This window comes from Polypterus senegalus, chromosome 13 (assembly GCF_016835505.1).
Source record: "Polypterus senegalus isolate Bchr_013 chromosome 13, ASM1683550v1, whole genome shotgun sequence".
Taxonomy (NCBI): Eukaryota; Metazoa; Chordata; class Cladistia; order Polypteriformes; family Polypteridae; genus Polypterus; species Polypterus senegalus.
The window spans coordinates 93374314-93386476 of record NC_053166.1 but is presented as its reverse complement, the minus strand read 5'-3'; the positions used below and the strand labels follow the sequence as shown (position 1 = coordinate 93386476).

Here is a 12163-nt window from a genome sequence, read left to right as displayed (position 1 = left end):
TTAACTGGATTTCCATTATTTTCAATGGGGAAGTTTTGTTCTAGATATAAGAAATTCGCTATACAAGCTCAGTGCTGGAACGAATTAAACTTGTATCTAGAGGTTCCACTGTACTTCTTAACAGGACAGATTGATATCACTGAAGCTTAATTGATTTGGTGTTACACTGTGATAATTAAGTGTTCACTTAATTATTTCTGACCAGTGTATATCTATTTATTATATTTTGTAACATATTAAGTAAAGCAAAAGCAGTTTCTTTATAATTATCCTATTAATGTTTCCTTAATCTAGTGTTTTCATTACTTAAACTAGGGGGCTCTGCCCCCTGCTCGCTTCGCTTGCCAACCCCTGGGCGGCCGCTATGCACTAGCCACTTCGCAGCTCTGCTGCTCACTTATGGGGAAGCGGATGTACAATTTAAACAGATTGTTATTTTCATAGGAATTGTTACATATGCATAATAAACCTAACTATTTTACATTAGAGCGTGTAATTAACCATAGTAAAAAATAGTAAATTGAAAAGAAAATTATGTTTCATGTTGCATTAGAGATATTCGTTGTGTTATACATTTTCGTTCTGTTTGGCTTTGAAATTAACATTCAAATACTTTTTAAAGTTACACTTTTACTGTAAAACTTCAATAAAAACATTATTTGGAATTAACTTTTTGTCAATATCACTTTGAATTTTGATTCCATGGTTGGAGTTACATCGTGACAATGCAACATATGCCCGTGAGTGAATATTGTTTCTTTTTTCTCTAATAAATAAACTTAGAGGGACTTTTTCGAATGTTTGTCCCTGTGATTTGTTAATTGTCATAGCAAAAGCTATTCTAAAGGGAATCTGTATACGTTTTAATATGAATGGCCTATCAAGATCTCCTTTGGTGTCTAATGTTATCCGCGGAAGATATACTACATTACCTTTCTTGTCGCCTGTTAAAATTTTACATGTCAGAATTGTTCGACCAACTTTGAATAAAACCAATCTTGTCTTTTTGCATAGCCTATCACTAATACATAAATTACACAATAACATTACGATACATCCTTCTTTAAACAGTTATTCGGCCGGTGGAAGACCGAACGGTGTTAATTGTTGTAGATATTCTACGGGATATTGTAAGTTGATGTTTTCATCTTCCGCACCATCACCACTAACTGTTTCAGCATAGTCTATTGATATGCATTTAACCAATTTGCCATGTAACCGATCAACAATTTTTGCATTAATTCATTTGACTTTATTGTTTCTCTGTGCTAGGATTGCCCATGTACTCATTTCTTCTGTTGATAACCCTTCGGGATAAAATTCTTCAATAAGATTTGGACATAATAAGTCTTCTCTTATTGGGAACTTAAAGTGAGGAAAACATAAAAATTTTGAGAGGACCGTGGTTGTGGTCGTGGGCTGTTAACAGTAAATGGAAGACAGGAGGACGGGACTTGAAAAAATTTCTTGGCAATAGTCTCGTCTCGCAGGACTTGAAAAAATCTCTTGGAAATAGTCTTATCTCAAGATTTTATTTTATAATAGAGAGATACATTAATATGTGTATTACAATTTTAAACTGAATATCCAAAAAACATTCCATTATGTATGTCCATTAACATTTTAGCAGGTAGATGCATCATATTAGTCTTACAAATATACACATTTTTTATGTCACGTAGGAGGAGAAAAAAATAACATATATCTCTTACAATTTACAGTTTGTCTTCATGCAATACATTTCTGGACACTCGGTGTGTTGTACTTCTGCACAGAATACAAGTACATTGAAAATAAAGATTCCATTCCATTTTACTAGTGACACATTACTTTTATTCCAATTCTAAGAAAAAAAATGTTAGCAAATGTTAATTTATCTATGCTAAAAACACATTTTCATTTCTTTACGTGGAACTTTCTGTAAAAGCATGCCAACATGCTGATGTACGGTGCCATCCACACACCTAGTGGGTTGTAGTGGGTTGATTCTGTAGAAAAAGCACAGCCTATAGTTCTGAAACATTATCCATTGCATTGTTTGTTACACATGCCTTACATTTTCAGCTGGAACAATACCTGGACAGGACACTGGTCCATTGTAGAATGGACACACACACACATACACACATCTGTGCCAATAAGAATAATATCAATTCCCCTAATCTACATGTCCTTGAACTATGGAAGGAAATTTGAGGATCCGGAGAAACCCAAACATTCATGTTAAGAAAGTGTAAATCCAATGCAGGGAGCACTTGGGGCATGAACGTTGCAGCAAGGCATCAGAACTACCATTTTGTGGAGCTGCTATTTGGAATTTATCCCACAAATTTTTCCTTTGTCATAACGGTCTCCTTTGGTACTACCTCCAGGGAGTCCAAAGTGTGTTCAGTAACCAAGTCTGCCCTTTTAATTAACTTGTTGATTCGATGGGTCTCTCATGAAGTGATGTCTCCACCCCAGCACACAGAAAGTAGAAAACTGACCATCACAGAGCTGTAGAAGATTGTAGAAGAATATCACTACTCACATTAAAGGAACATCATTCTTGGGTGGCTTCTGTAAGCTATGGAGAAAGGAGAACATATGGTTAGCACCAGCAGTCTCGCTTGTCCCAGACTGGTATGAATTACCTCATCAGATCATGGAAAGGTGGTCCCCTGGAACTTATACGTGACACTATGTAACTATTGCTTACCGGCTTGTAAAGTGCAATTGCAACTCTCTTCTCCAATATTACTGGGGCTTTCATCACAGTGGACTGTGGCAGAATGAGAGGGCCAAGTCATCCCAGAGCTTGTGGCATTCTAAACTTCTCGTACCAACTCTCACTATTAAAATGTTGAAGCATGTCTGACTTCAGGAAAAGTATTTTCTGCAATATTCCTTTTGGTGGGCCAGGATATATAGAATCAACTGCAAAGAGTAACAGAATTACAAATCAGTATGACAAATTATTAAATAGAAAAGATTGGAAATCTGTCATGACACATACAGCCAAATTTGTTATGGCGTTTTATGAAATCAGAAGTCACATTTAGATGTTAACAGAGAATAATTAAAAATAGAGAAAATTAATTTGTTGGTGTGAATTTATTAATTAATTCATTACTAATGATTACAACAGGATAATATGGGGTCTTGAATAATATAAATAATATAAAATAATATGGATCTAGAAGACACAAGTGGGTTGTTTACCTATCGATGCCACAGGCATTAATCATTTCATAAGAATTCCGTGTTTGGAGCTTTCTCTGTTCACAATCTAGACCAAACACGGTTATAAAGTAGTTTAAAGAAGTTACACAGAACATGGACAAGTTCTTTGACTGCCTTCATTTTTTCCACAAAAATCACTGAATTTTATTGACATGTTGATTTACACGGCACTGTAGTTTAACCTGGGGCTATTTTTTATGGACTTTCATAGAAACTAATAGGCTCTGTAGTCTTTTACTGAGATGTGAACACACAGTCCATAGAAAGATGATTTGGACAGGACAAAAATTACAAAGGTCCCTTGGTAATTTGGTATTTCGTACACACATAAGGCTTGCCAATTTAAAAAAAAATAAAAAAAAAACAAAAGGCATCAAGAAGAAAAAATATAACCACAGTAACTTTCTGCATACCTTATTTGTCAATATGTAAATATATGTTATTTATATTCAACGATGTCTGTTCATGTAATGCCTGATTTGCGGTTCTTGCATGGGCTTTTCTGAAAACATAAAGGACTTTTTTCAAAAAATAATTCACAAAGCACAAGCCTGTTCTGAATAATTAGCCATTGCTAAGTAACAATTTGCGGTTGCTTTAGATTTATTCAGATGTGTACTTTCCTTTTGCTTGTTCCTGATGTTGCTTAGCCCGGACAATGTGTCTAAATGCTTCACTGAATTACACTGTACTGGATAAAACTGTTCCAGGACACTCGCAAGCCATGACACTCAGACTCCTCACTCAGTCACTCAAGCGCCCTGATCAGAGCCTCCATTGACTCCACAAAGATCACAGTATCGTCAGCAAAGTCGATCCATGAATCTTTCTTCACCAACAGATGCCCGACAGCCGCTGGACCCCACGACAATGCCCAACACCCAGTCCCTACAAGCATTGAACACAGTAGAAGCAAGAACACACCCCTGACGAACCCCAGAATCAACTGGGAAAAACGCAGAGGTCCTGCCTCCACTCTGCACAGCTCTCGCAGTACTCACAGGCCAGCCATGATATCCAGCAACCTCGAGGGTGTCCCGCAAACCCTGAGGATGTCCCACAGGGCAGCTCAATCAACTGAGTCAAACGCTTTGCAAAAATTGACAAAGGCTGCAAAGAAACTCTGCCAATATTCGCGTTTGCACTCAATAAGAACCCTCAGTGTCAGGATGCGGTCGATGGTAGACTTCTTAGGTGTAAAACAAGACTGTTTCGGTCGCTGGTAGGTGAGCAAGTGATCACGGATCCTATTGAGGGCAACCCTAGCAAGGACCTTACCCAGCACCGAGAGCAGTGTGCAATCCATGCGATCACCCTTCCCTTTCCAGATAGGGACGACAAGTCCCGTTTTCCAGTCAGTTAGGATGATGGCAGCCTCTCAAAAGGAAGCAAAGATTGCTTGCAATGCCAGGAGGACAGCCTTACCACCAGCATGAAGAAGTTCAACCCGGATAACACAGATCTCTGCACCCTTACCCCCCTTCAGTGAGATTGGGTGGTTCACAGCTATTTGGAGGATCAGCCTCAAGAACCTTGGACCCAGAGATATCCAACGTCCTAGCAGAGGAGCAGCTTTGAACAACTGCTCAAAGTAGCCAACCCAGCGTGTCACAACTACAGTGTCATCTGTAAGGACCGTTCCATCAGCTACCCTGACTACGACTCTCCGAGGAACAGATTCAGATGTGCGTAATGCTTTGATTCCTCTGTAAGCAGGACGTGTGTCACTTGCTCACAGATTCCGCTAACAATTGCCGCTTTATCTGCCCTCAGAGCCGTCTTTCTCAGTTCCCATTACAGTCCAGAGTTGCCATTGAGATGTGCGCTGTGACTCCTCTCAATGATATCCAGGTTGCCCTGTGAGATAAGTGTCTGGGCTTGCGAGTGTCCTGGATAAAAACTAAGATCCAGGCCTTTAATGACCTCTTGGGCACATCCATCAGCAGTGTGTCTGTTTGCAGATAGAGTGTTGACCTTGTTAAGAGGTTTGCTTACCTTGGCAGTGACATTCATGTCTCTGGTGACTGTTCCTGTGAAGTCAGTAGACGGATTGGGAGAGCATGGGGGGGTCATGAAGTCGCTGGAAAGGGGTGTGTGGCGCTCCCAATATCTATGCAAAAAGACGAAGGTCCAAGTCTTTAGAGTCTTGGTGTTTCCTGTCTTACTATATGGTTGTGAGACATGGACGCTATCCAGTGACCTGAGACGAAGACTGGACTCCTTTGGTACTGTGTCTCTCTGGAAAAATCCTTGGGTACCATTGGTTTGACTTTGTGTTGAATGAGCAGTTGCTAATGGAGTCCCAAATGAGGCATATTACCTGCATTGTGAGGGAGCATCAGTTATGGCACTACGGCCATGTGGTGTATTTCCCTGAGGGTGAACCGGCTCATAAGATCCTCATTGTTGGAGACCCAAGTGGCTGGACCAGGCCAAGGGGTCGCCCACATAACACCTGGCTGCAGCAGATGGAGGTTCATTTCGGTGGGTAGGACTGGACCATGTGTCTGCCTGGGGGGTTGCCAACCGGGATCCCAAGTTGTTTTGCCGTGTGGTGGGTGCGGCAACGCACTGTACCAGTGCATGCTTCCCAACTTCACTTGACTTGGATAAAAACTGTAAGTGTTGTGTGTCATGTTCTAAAAGAATTGTCAAAACAGACTTTAATGGCAATGTTAGTAAATTACAGATATAAAATTCTTATTTTGCACAAGGAATGCATGTTTTGGACATACTATGATTACGTAAAGAGCTTTACAGCAGTGGTGAGTTTAGGTGTTGTATGTGAAGTGAATTTTGGGTGTTGATGGTTGTCTATGATGTATCAGAAACAACCGTACACTGTATGTTTACATATTCTTATCGTGTCAATGTCAGTTTTCTCCTGGTCACCTGGTTTCGTCTCACATTCCCAAAACATGGCATAACACATTTTCTGGGAAAACTAATCTGGCCCAGTGTGACTGCATGTCAAAGCGTGTGAAGCTGCCTCATGCCTGAAGGTTTTGGTTCCCTGCAATCTACAGTTGAAGTGGTTGGTTCAGACAGTGGATGAATAAGAATTAGCTTCTGGGTTACAGAAAAAAAACCCACTTAAATAAAAAGCTGGGAGAGTAATAAGCTTTTCTCTGGAATTCATTGAGACTAAAAACTGTTACTATCAGTCATACATGAATCCATGAATGGGCCAGTTAGACCATAATCAAGGATCCAAAGGTCAGAGGGGCTTTCATGAGACTTAAGCCAACTGAGCCTCAGAAACTGAACCCAGGTGCAGTGGTAAAGATTTAGGGCCCTGTGAGTATAGTCAGTGGGTAGTGAATACGGTATGACATTACCTCAACACTTTCTTACATAAAAAAGCTCAGAACTTATTTGTCATATAGGTAGCTAGTTTACTAAGACTAAACCAGTTGTGGTTAGTGTTAATTCAGGTTTATTTTAGCAATATTTATTTCTTATGGGAATGAGCTTTATACATAAAATGTATCATTATTATTACTTATTATGATTGGCTGTTCAGCAACCTTACAATCTGTGAACAGAAACTGTCAGCATGCAAAAATATTTTGAGCTTTTTGAATTTTGATTAATCTGGCATTCAAGTATCTGTAATGGTTAAAAAATTAATAGACAGTCACAAAAAAGAAAAAATATATATATTTTGGGTGGTGTCAACATCTCATATACTGAAAACATTTTTTCCGCTACAGTTAAGACAGGTTCAGGAGACACAAGTCACAAAAGTAATGCAGAGATAAACATCATATTATTAAATGTGCTATATAAAGTACCGATGACTTACTGCATACTCTGTTGTTAAAGCAGCCCAAGTATATCCTCTAATTGCTATATGTTTTGTCAATGGGAATTCTCTTTTGTGGCTGTAGCTGTTTCTCTATTTCTACACAGGCTATCAAAGAGAGATTATGTTGATGGCCATAACATTTTGGTTTTACTTCATTCAGTTGATGGCTCAGCAATGGATGTTAAGAGTAGCTTGTGACTGGACTGTCCATCAAATCCAGTGCTGCGATCTTCATTCAGCTTCAGGTCTTAGTTTACGTGAATTACTGATTATGTTTTTTGCAAAATATTGCAGTGAAGGAACACAGACTAGATATGATCCATTATCTGCCAATGTGTGTTATTGAGGGGTTTACTGTGAATTGAATGCAAAGTGTGCATAGGTTTTTGTCTTTTATCCCCCAAATTTCCAGCTTTTCAAGTAAATCCTACTAATCCTGATGCAAATTATTTTGTAAGTTATGTTGTACTGTTTGTGCTATTTATTCAGTAAGTTTAATGAAGTTATCAGATTGTGTTTGATTTCCTCTAAATACAAGAAACCAAATACTGAAGTTTGAATAACATACTCTTTATGCCTTGTGAATGGGACCCACCACAACACGTTTATTTACAATTATTTACAAGTTTTTAAGTGCGCACAAAACCCCCAAAGTCCTGGCCACAAAACGCCTTACTCTCTTCAGGCCGCCTCCTTGCCTCCTCCAGCAAGCTCAGTCCTCTCTTCTCTCCCGACTCCAGCCTCGAATGAAGGGAGGTGGCCCCTTTTATTCACACCTGGATGTGCTCCAGGTGCTTCCCGGTAATCTCCCACCGACACGCCCCCGTGTGGCGGAAGTGCTGGCTGTACCCCGAAGCACTCCGGGTGTCCCTGCTCCTTTTCCCCTCAGCACTTCCTGGTGTGGAGGAAGTGCTGAGGTCCAGGGTTCCCAAGGCATCAGGGCACTTCCTGGCGGTGACCATGGGCCCATACAGGGTTGGGCTTCCAAGCCCTCTACCCGTGGCCCCCAAAGCCACCAGGGTGGTGGCCCCCATGTAGTCCAGGTGGGCACACAACCTCTTCAGGTCCTCCAAGGCATCCCCGCCGGGTCATCGCCCCGGCATCCTTGACAGCCTATAGGTCATATTGGCAAACAGCAGGTCTTGGGGAATGGAGACCCAATATCTTGTCAGGCCCAGGGCTCCCTGCACTTGGGATCCATCCATGCTATAGGTAATTTCTGATCCTGCAGACAATGAGGTGGTATAATGCTTCTGATTGAATAGCACACTTAACTATCAGCAGAAGCTGGCCTTAAATGATGAAATCTCTTGGAGCAGCCCAACTTACTACTTTCTCTACCAACTGCTAGTCTCACTGAAGCCAGACATATATATGTCTGGAGACAACCTCGAGTGAGTTTTGCTTAAAACTGGGTGGAAACAATTATACGGTTCACTGAGTTACACATATCTGCACTGATTGAATGTCTCATGAAGGCAACACTCAAATTAGGGGCAGTGATTTTGAACTACAAAGGTCAGAGGTCATTTTGTTAATCTCATCCGACAGACAGCAAGCTTCTGTTTTTCAATGAACAGTTAAAAAGTCTCCTAAGAAAACCGAGTTAGACATATAAATGTGTGCTGCATGCACAGAGAGCACATTACACATTTTAAAAATAAAAATAACCTCATGCAAGATAAAAACCTTCGTCTATCATCACATTATACATTGGTACTCAACAACATCAGTGAGATGAATGATAATCATGAATATGTTGTCACAGGTGCTGAGTGCTCTGTGTTGTTCAGTGTTATGACAATAGTATAGGAGTCGATGTAAGCTTGAAAGAATTGGCAGCTATGTTAATGAAAATATAAACAGCTAAATATGTATTTGAAATGAGCAGTGTGTCGCATTCCATCAGAAGGACTACCGCTAAGAGAGCTGATAACAAAGAGCCCCAGTAGATGTAGATTTCAATACTCTGTAGCAAACCCTGACTTCTAGGAGGGTGCAGAGTTTGCCACCAGATTTGTGTAGTGCTGAAGCTTTTAAAATGAGGGACAGACAGAATCAGGCCAACACCCAAGCCTTACAGTGTTTCCACCCTGACACCTGAATTTTAACAACACACCAGAAAAAATGTCCAAATAAATGTAATATATTCAGCAACAAATATATATATAGATATATACTGTATACATTGTCATAAATGGCTGGGGCTCTTGCCCAGCCGGGATTCCTCTGCTATGGAAGGACCAGGGGAGACAGTGTGGACAGAACACTACCTCCCCCGAAGCACTAGATGGCAGTCCCCCTGGGTGGCAGCCATACCGTGGACTCCCGCAGGACTTCATGGGAGATGGACTCTGATACAGCCCTGTTGGGATCTGGGGGCACCGGCAGGGAGCACTGAAGCTGTTTCTGAGCCCGTGTGGGTGGTTCTTCCACCACACCTCGAAGTGCTACCAGAAGTTGGGCAACGAGCACTTGAAGCCCATCCGGGTGCCTTATATAAGGGACCAGTGGACAGTACTTGGTGAGCCAGAGCCAGGTGGAAGGTGGACGAAGTTTGCCGAGGAGGAGTGGAGGAGAAAAGAGAAGAAGAGAATGTATTGGTATTGTGCTTGTGGGACTGTGTTGTGCAAGTGGGAAACAGGGAATGCATTTCCCATGCGGTGAAGAAAAAAATAAAAACATTTGTGTTTTTATCAGTGTGCCTCTAGCATCTGTCTATAGACACTGTCTAATATACAGTGGTGTGAAAAACTCTTTGCCCCCTTCCTGATTTCTTATTCTTTTGCATGTTTGTCACACAAAATGTTTCTGATCATCAAACACATTTAACCATTAGTCAAATATAACACAAGTAAACACAAAATGCAGTTTTTAAATGATGTTTTTTATTATTTAGGGAGAAAAAAAAATCCAAACCTACATGGCCCTGTGTGAAAAAGTAATTGCCCCTGAACCTAATAACTGGTTGGGCCACCCTTAGCAGCAATAACTGCAATCAAGCGTTTGCGATAACTTGCAAGGAGTATTTTACAGCGCTCTGGAGGAATTTTGTCCCACTCATCTTTGCAGAATTGTTGTAATTCAGCTTTATTTGAGGGTTTTCTAGCATGAACCACCTTTTTAAGGTCATGCCATAGCATCTCAATTGGATTCAGGTCAGGACATTGACTAGGCCACTCCAAAGTCTTCATTTTGTTTTTCTTCAGCCATTCAGAGGTGGATTTGCTGGTGTGTTTTGGGTCATTGTCCTGTTGCAGCACCCAAGATCGCTTCAGCTTGAGTTGACGAACAGATGGCCAGACATTCTCCTTCAGGATTTTTTGGTAGACAGTAGAATTCATGATTCCATCTATCACAGCAAGCCTTCCAGGTCCTGAAGCAGCAAAACAACCCCATACCATCATACTACCACCACCATATTTTACTGTTGGTATGATGTTCTTTTTCTGAAATGCTGTGTTCCTTTTACGCCAGATGTAACGGGACATTTGCCTTCCAAAAAGTTCAACTTTTGTCTCATCAGTCCACAAGGTATTTTCCCAAAAGTCTTGGCAATCATTGAGATGTTTCTTAGCAAAATTGAGACGAGCCCTAATGTTCTTTTTGCTTAACAGTGGTTTGCGTCTTGGAAATCTGCCATGCAGGCCGTTTTGCCCAGTCTCTTTCTTATGGTGGAGTCGTGAACACTGACCTTAATTGAGGCAAGTGAGGCCTGCAGTTCTTTAGACGTTGTCCTGGGGTCTTTTGTGACCCCTCGGATGAGTCGTCTCTGCGCTCTTGGGGTAATTTTGGTCGGCCGGCCACTCCTGGGAAGGTTCACCACTGTTCCATGTTTTTGCCATTTGTGGATAATGGCTCTCACTGTGGTTTGCTGGAGTCCCAAAGCTTTAGAAATGGTTTTATAACCTTTACCAGACTGATAGATCTCAATTACTTCTGTTCTCATTTGTTCCTGAATTTCTTTGGATCTTGGCATGATGTCTAGCTTTTGAGGTGCTTTTGGTCTACTTCTCTGTGTCAGGCAGCTCCTATTTAAGTGATTTCTTGATTGAAACAGGTGTGACAGTAATCAGGCCTGGGGGTGGCTACGGAAATTGAACTCAGGTGTGATACACCACAGTTAGGTTATTTTTAACAAGGGGCAATTACTTTTTCACACAGGGCCATGTAGGTTTGGATTTTTTTTATCCCTAAATAATAAAAACCATAATTTAAAAACTGCATTTTGTGTTTACTTGTGTTATATTTGACTAATGGTTAAATGTGTTTGATGATCAGAAACATTTTGTGTGACAAACATGCAAAAGAATAAGAAAACAGGAAGGGGGCAAATAGTTTTTCACACCACTGTATATACATATATTGCTTATTTACTATAACAACTAATTACAGACACAACCAAGAAAGGTGATGACATAAATGACATAACTACTATAACTACTAAACGAACATCATGAACAAACCTCCTGATGATATTTACTGTCCTGAAAAAAAGTCTTTACAGTAGGTAATGAAGGTGGATCTTCAAATTCAATCACCAGTTAATGGATGGAAAGATGTGGCATAGTACTCCCCATTAGTTAACTGTTTCCTGGAAAATGGATAGAGAACACAGTCCTACCATCAGAGTCCAGAAGATAAATGGGCTTCACAAAGAGCATCGGTGAACTGGATTGGGGAAAAAAGAACCTACCTCAGTGCCAGTTGGTAAAGGGGTTTAACTGCTGCTGAAGATGAAGTCAGTCAAAATATGAGCAAATAAAAAAGTGCAGCCACATCCTTCTCTTCTGGTTTTATGTGTACAGTGCCTACAAACCCAAATATACAAATCCCATAAGCCCCTCCAAACCCGTACATACCTGTTTAAAGACTCCATATTTTCAAACAAGAATCTGCGCAACGTGTTATTATTAACATTCAACAAACAGCAAACAAGACATGCCTATAAACAAATGAAACCACCTATGTGGCACTGCTACAACTCAAAACACCCAAATCAACATATCTGCATAACAGCACCAGTAGATGCACAGATGAGACTGCATAGAATCAACCTTCAGACTGCACTTCTACACAAATAAATAAAGAAATTTAACATTACTATATAATTGGAAATGCAAACGTGTCATG

At 40.6% G+C, this 12163-nt stretch overlaps 1 long non-coding RNA gene across 1 annotated transcript; it reads right to left on the bottom strand.

Moving 5' to 3' along the window:
* Positions 1 to 1616: 1616 nt before the first annotated feature.
* Positions 1617 to 11607, bottom strand: LOC120542502. The gene is made up of 3 exons (XR_005636196.1): positions 11497 to 11607; positions 2699 to 2916; positions 1617 to 2566 (listed from the first exon to the last, which is right to left on the bottom strand). It is a non-coding gene; the product is annotated as an uncharacterized LOC120542502 (long non-coding RNA).
* Between the last annotated feature and the right edge of the window lie 556 nt (positions 11608 to 12163).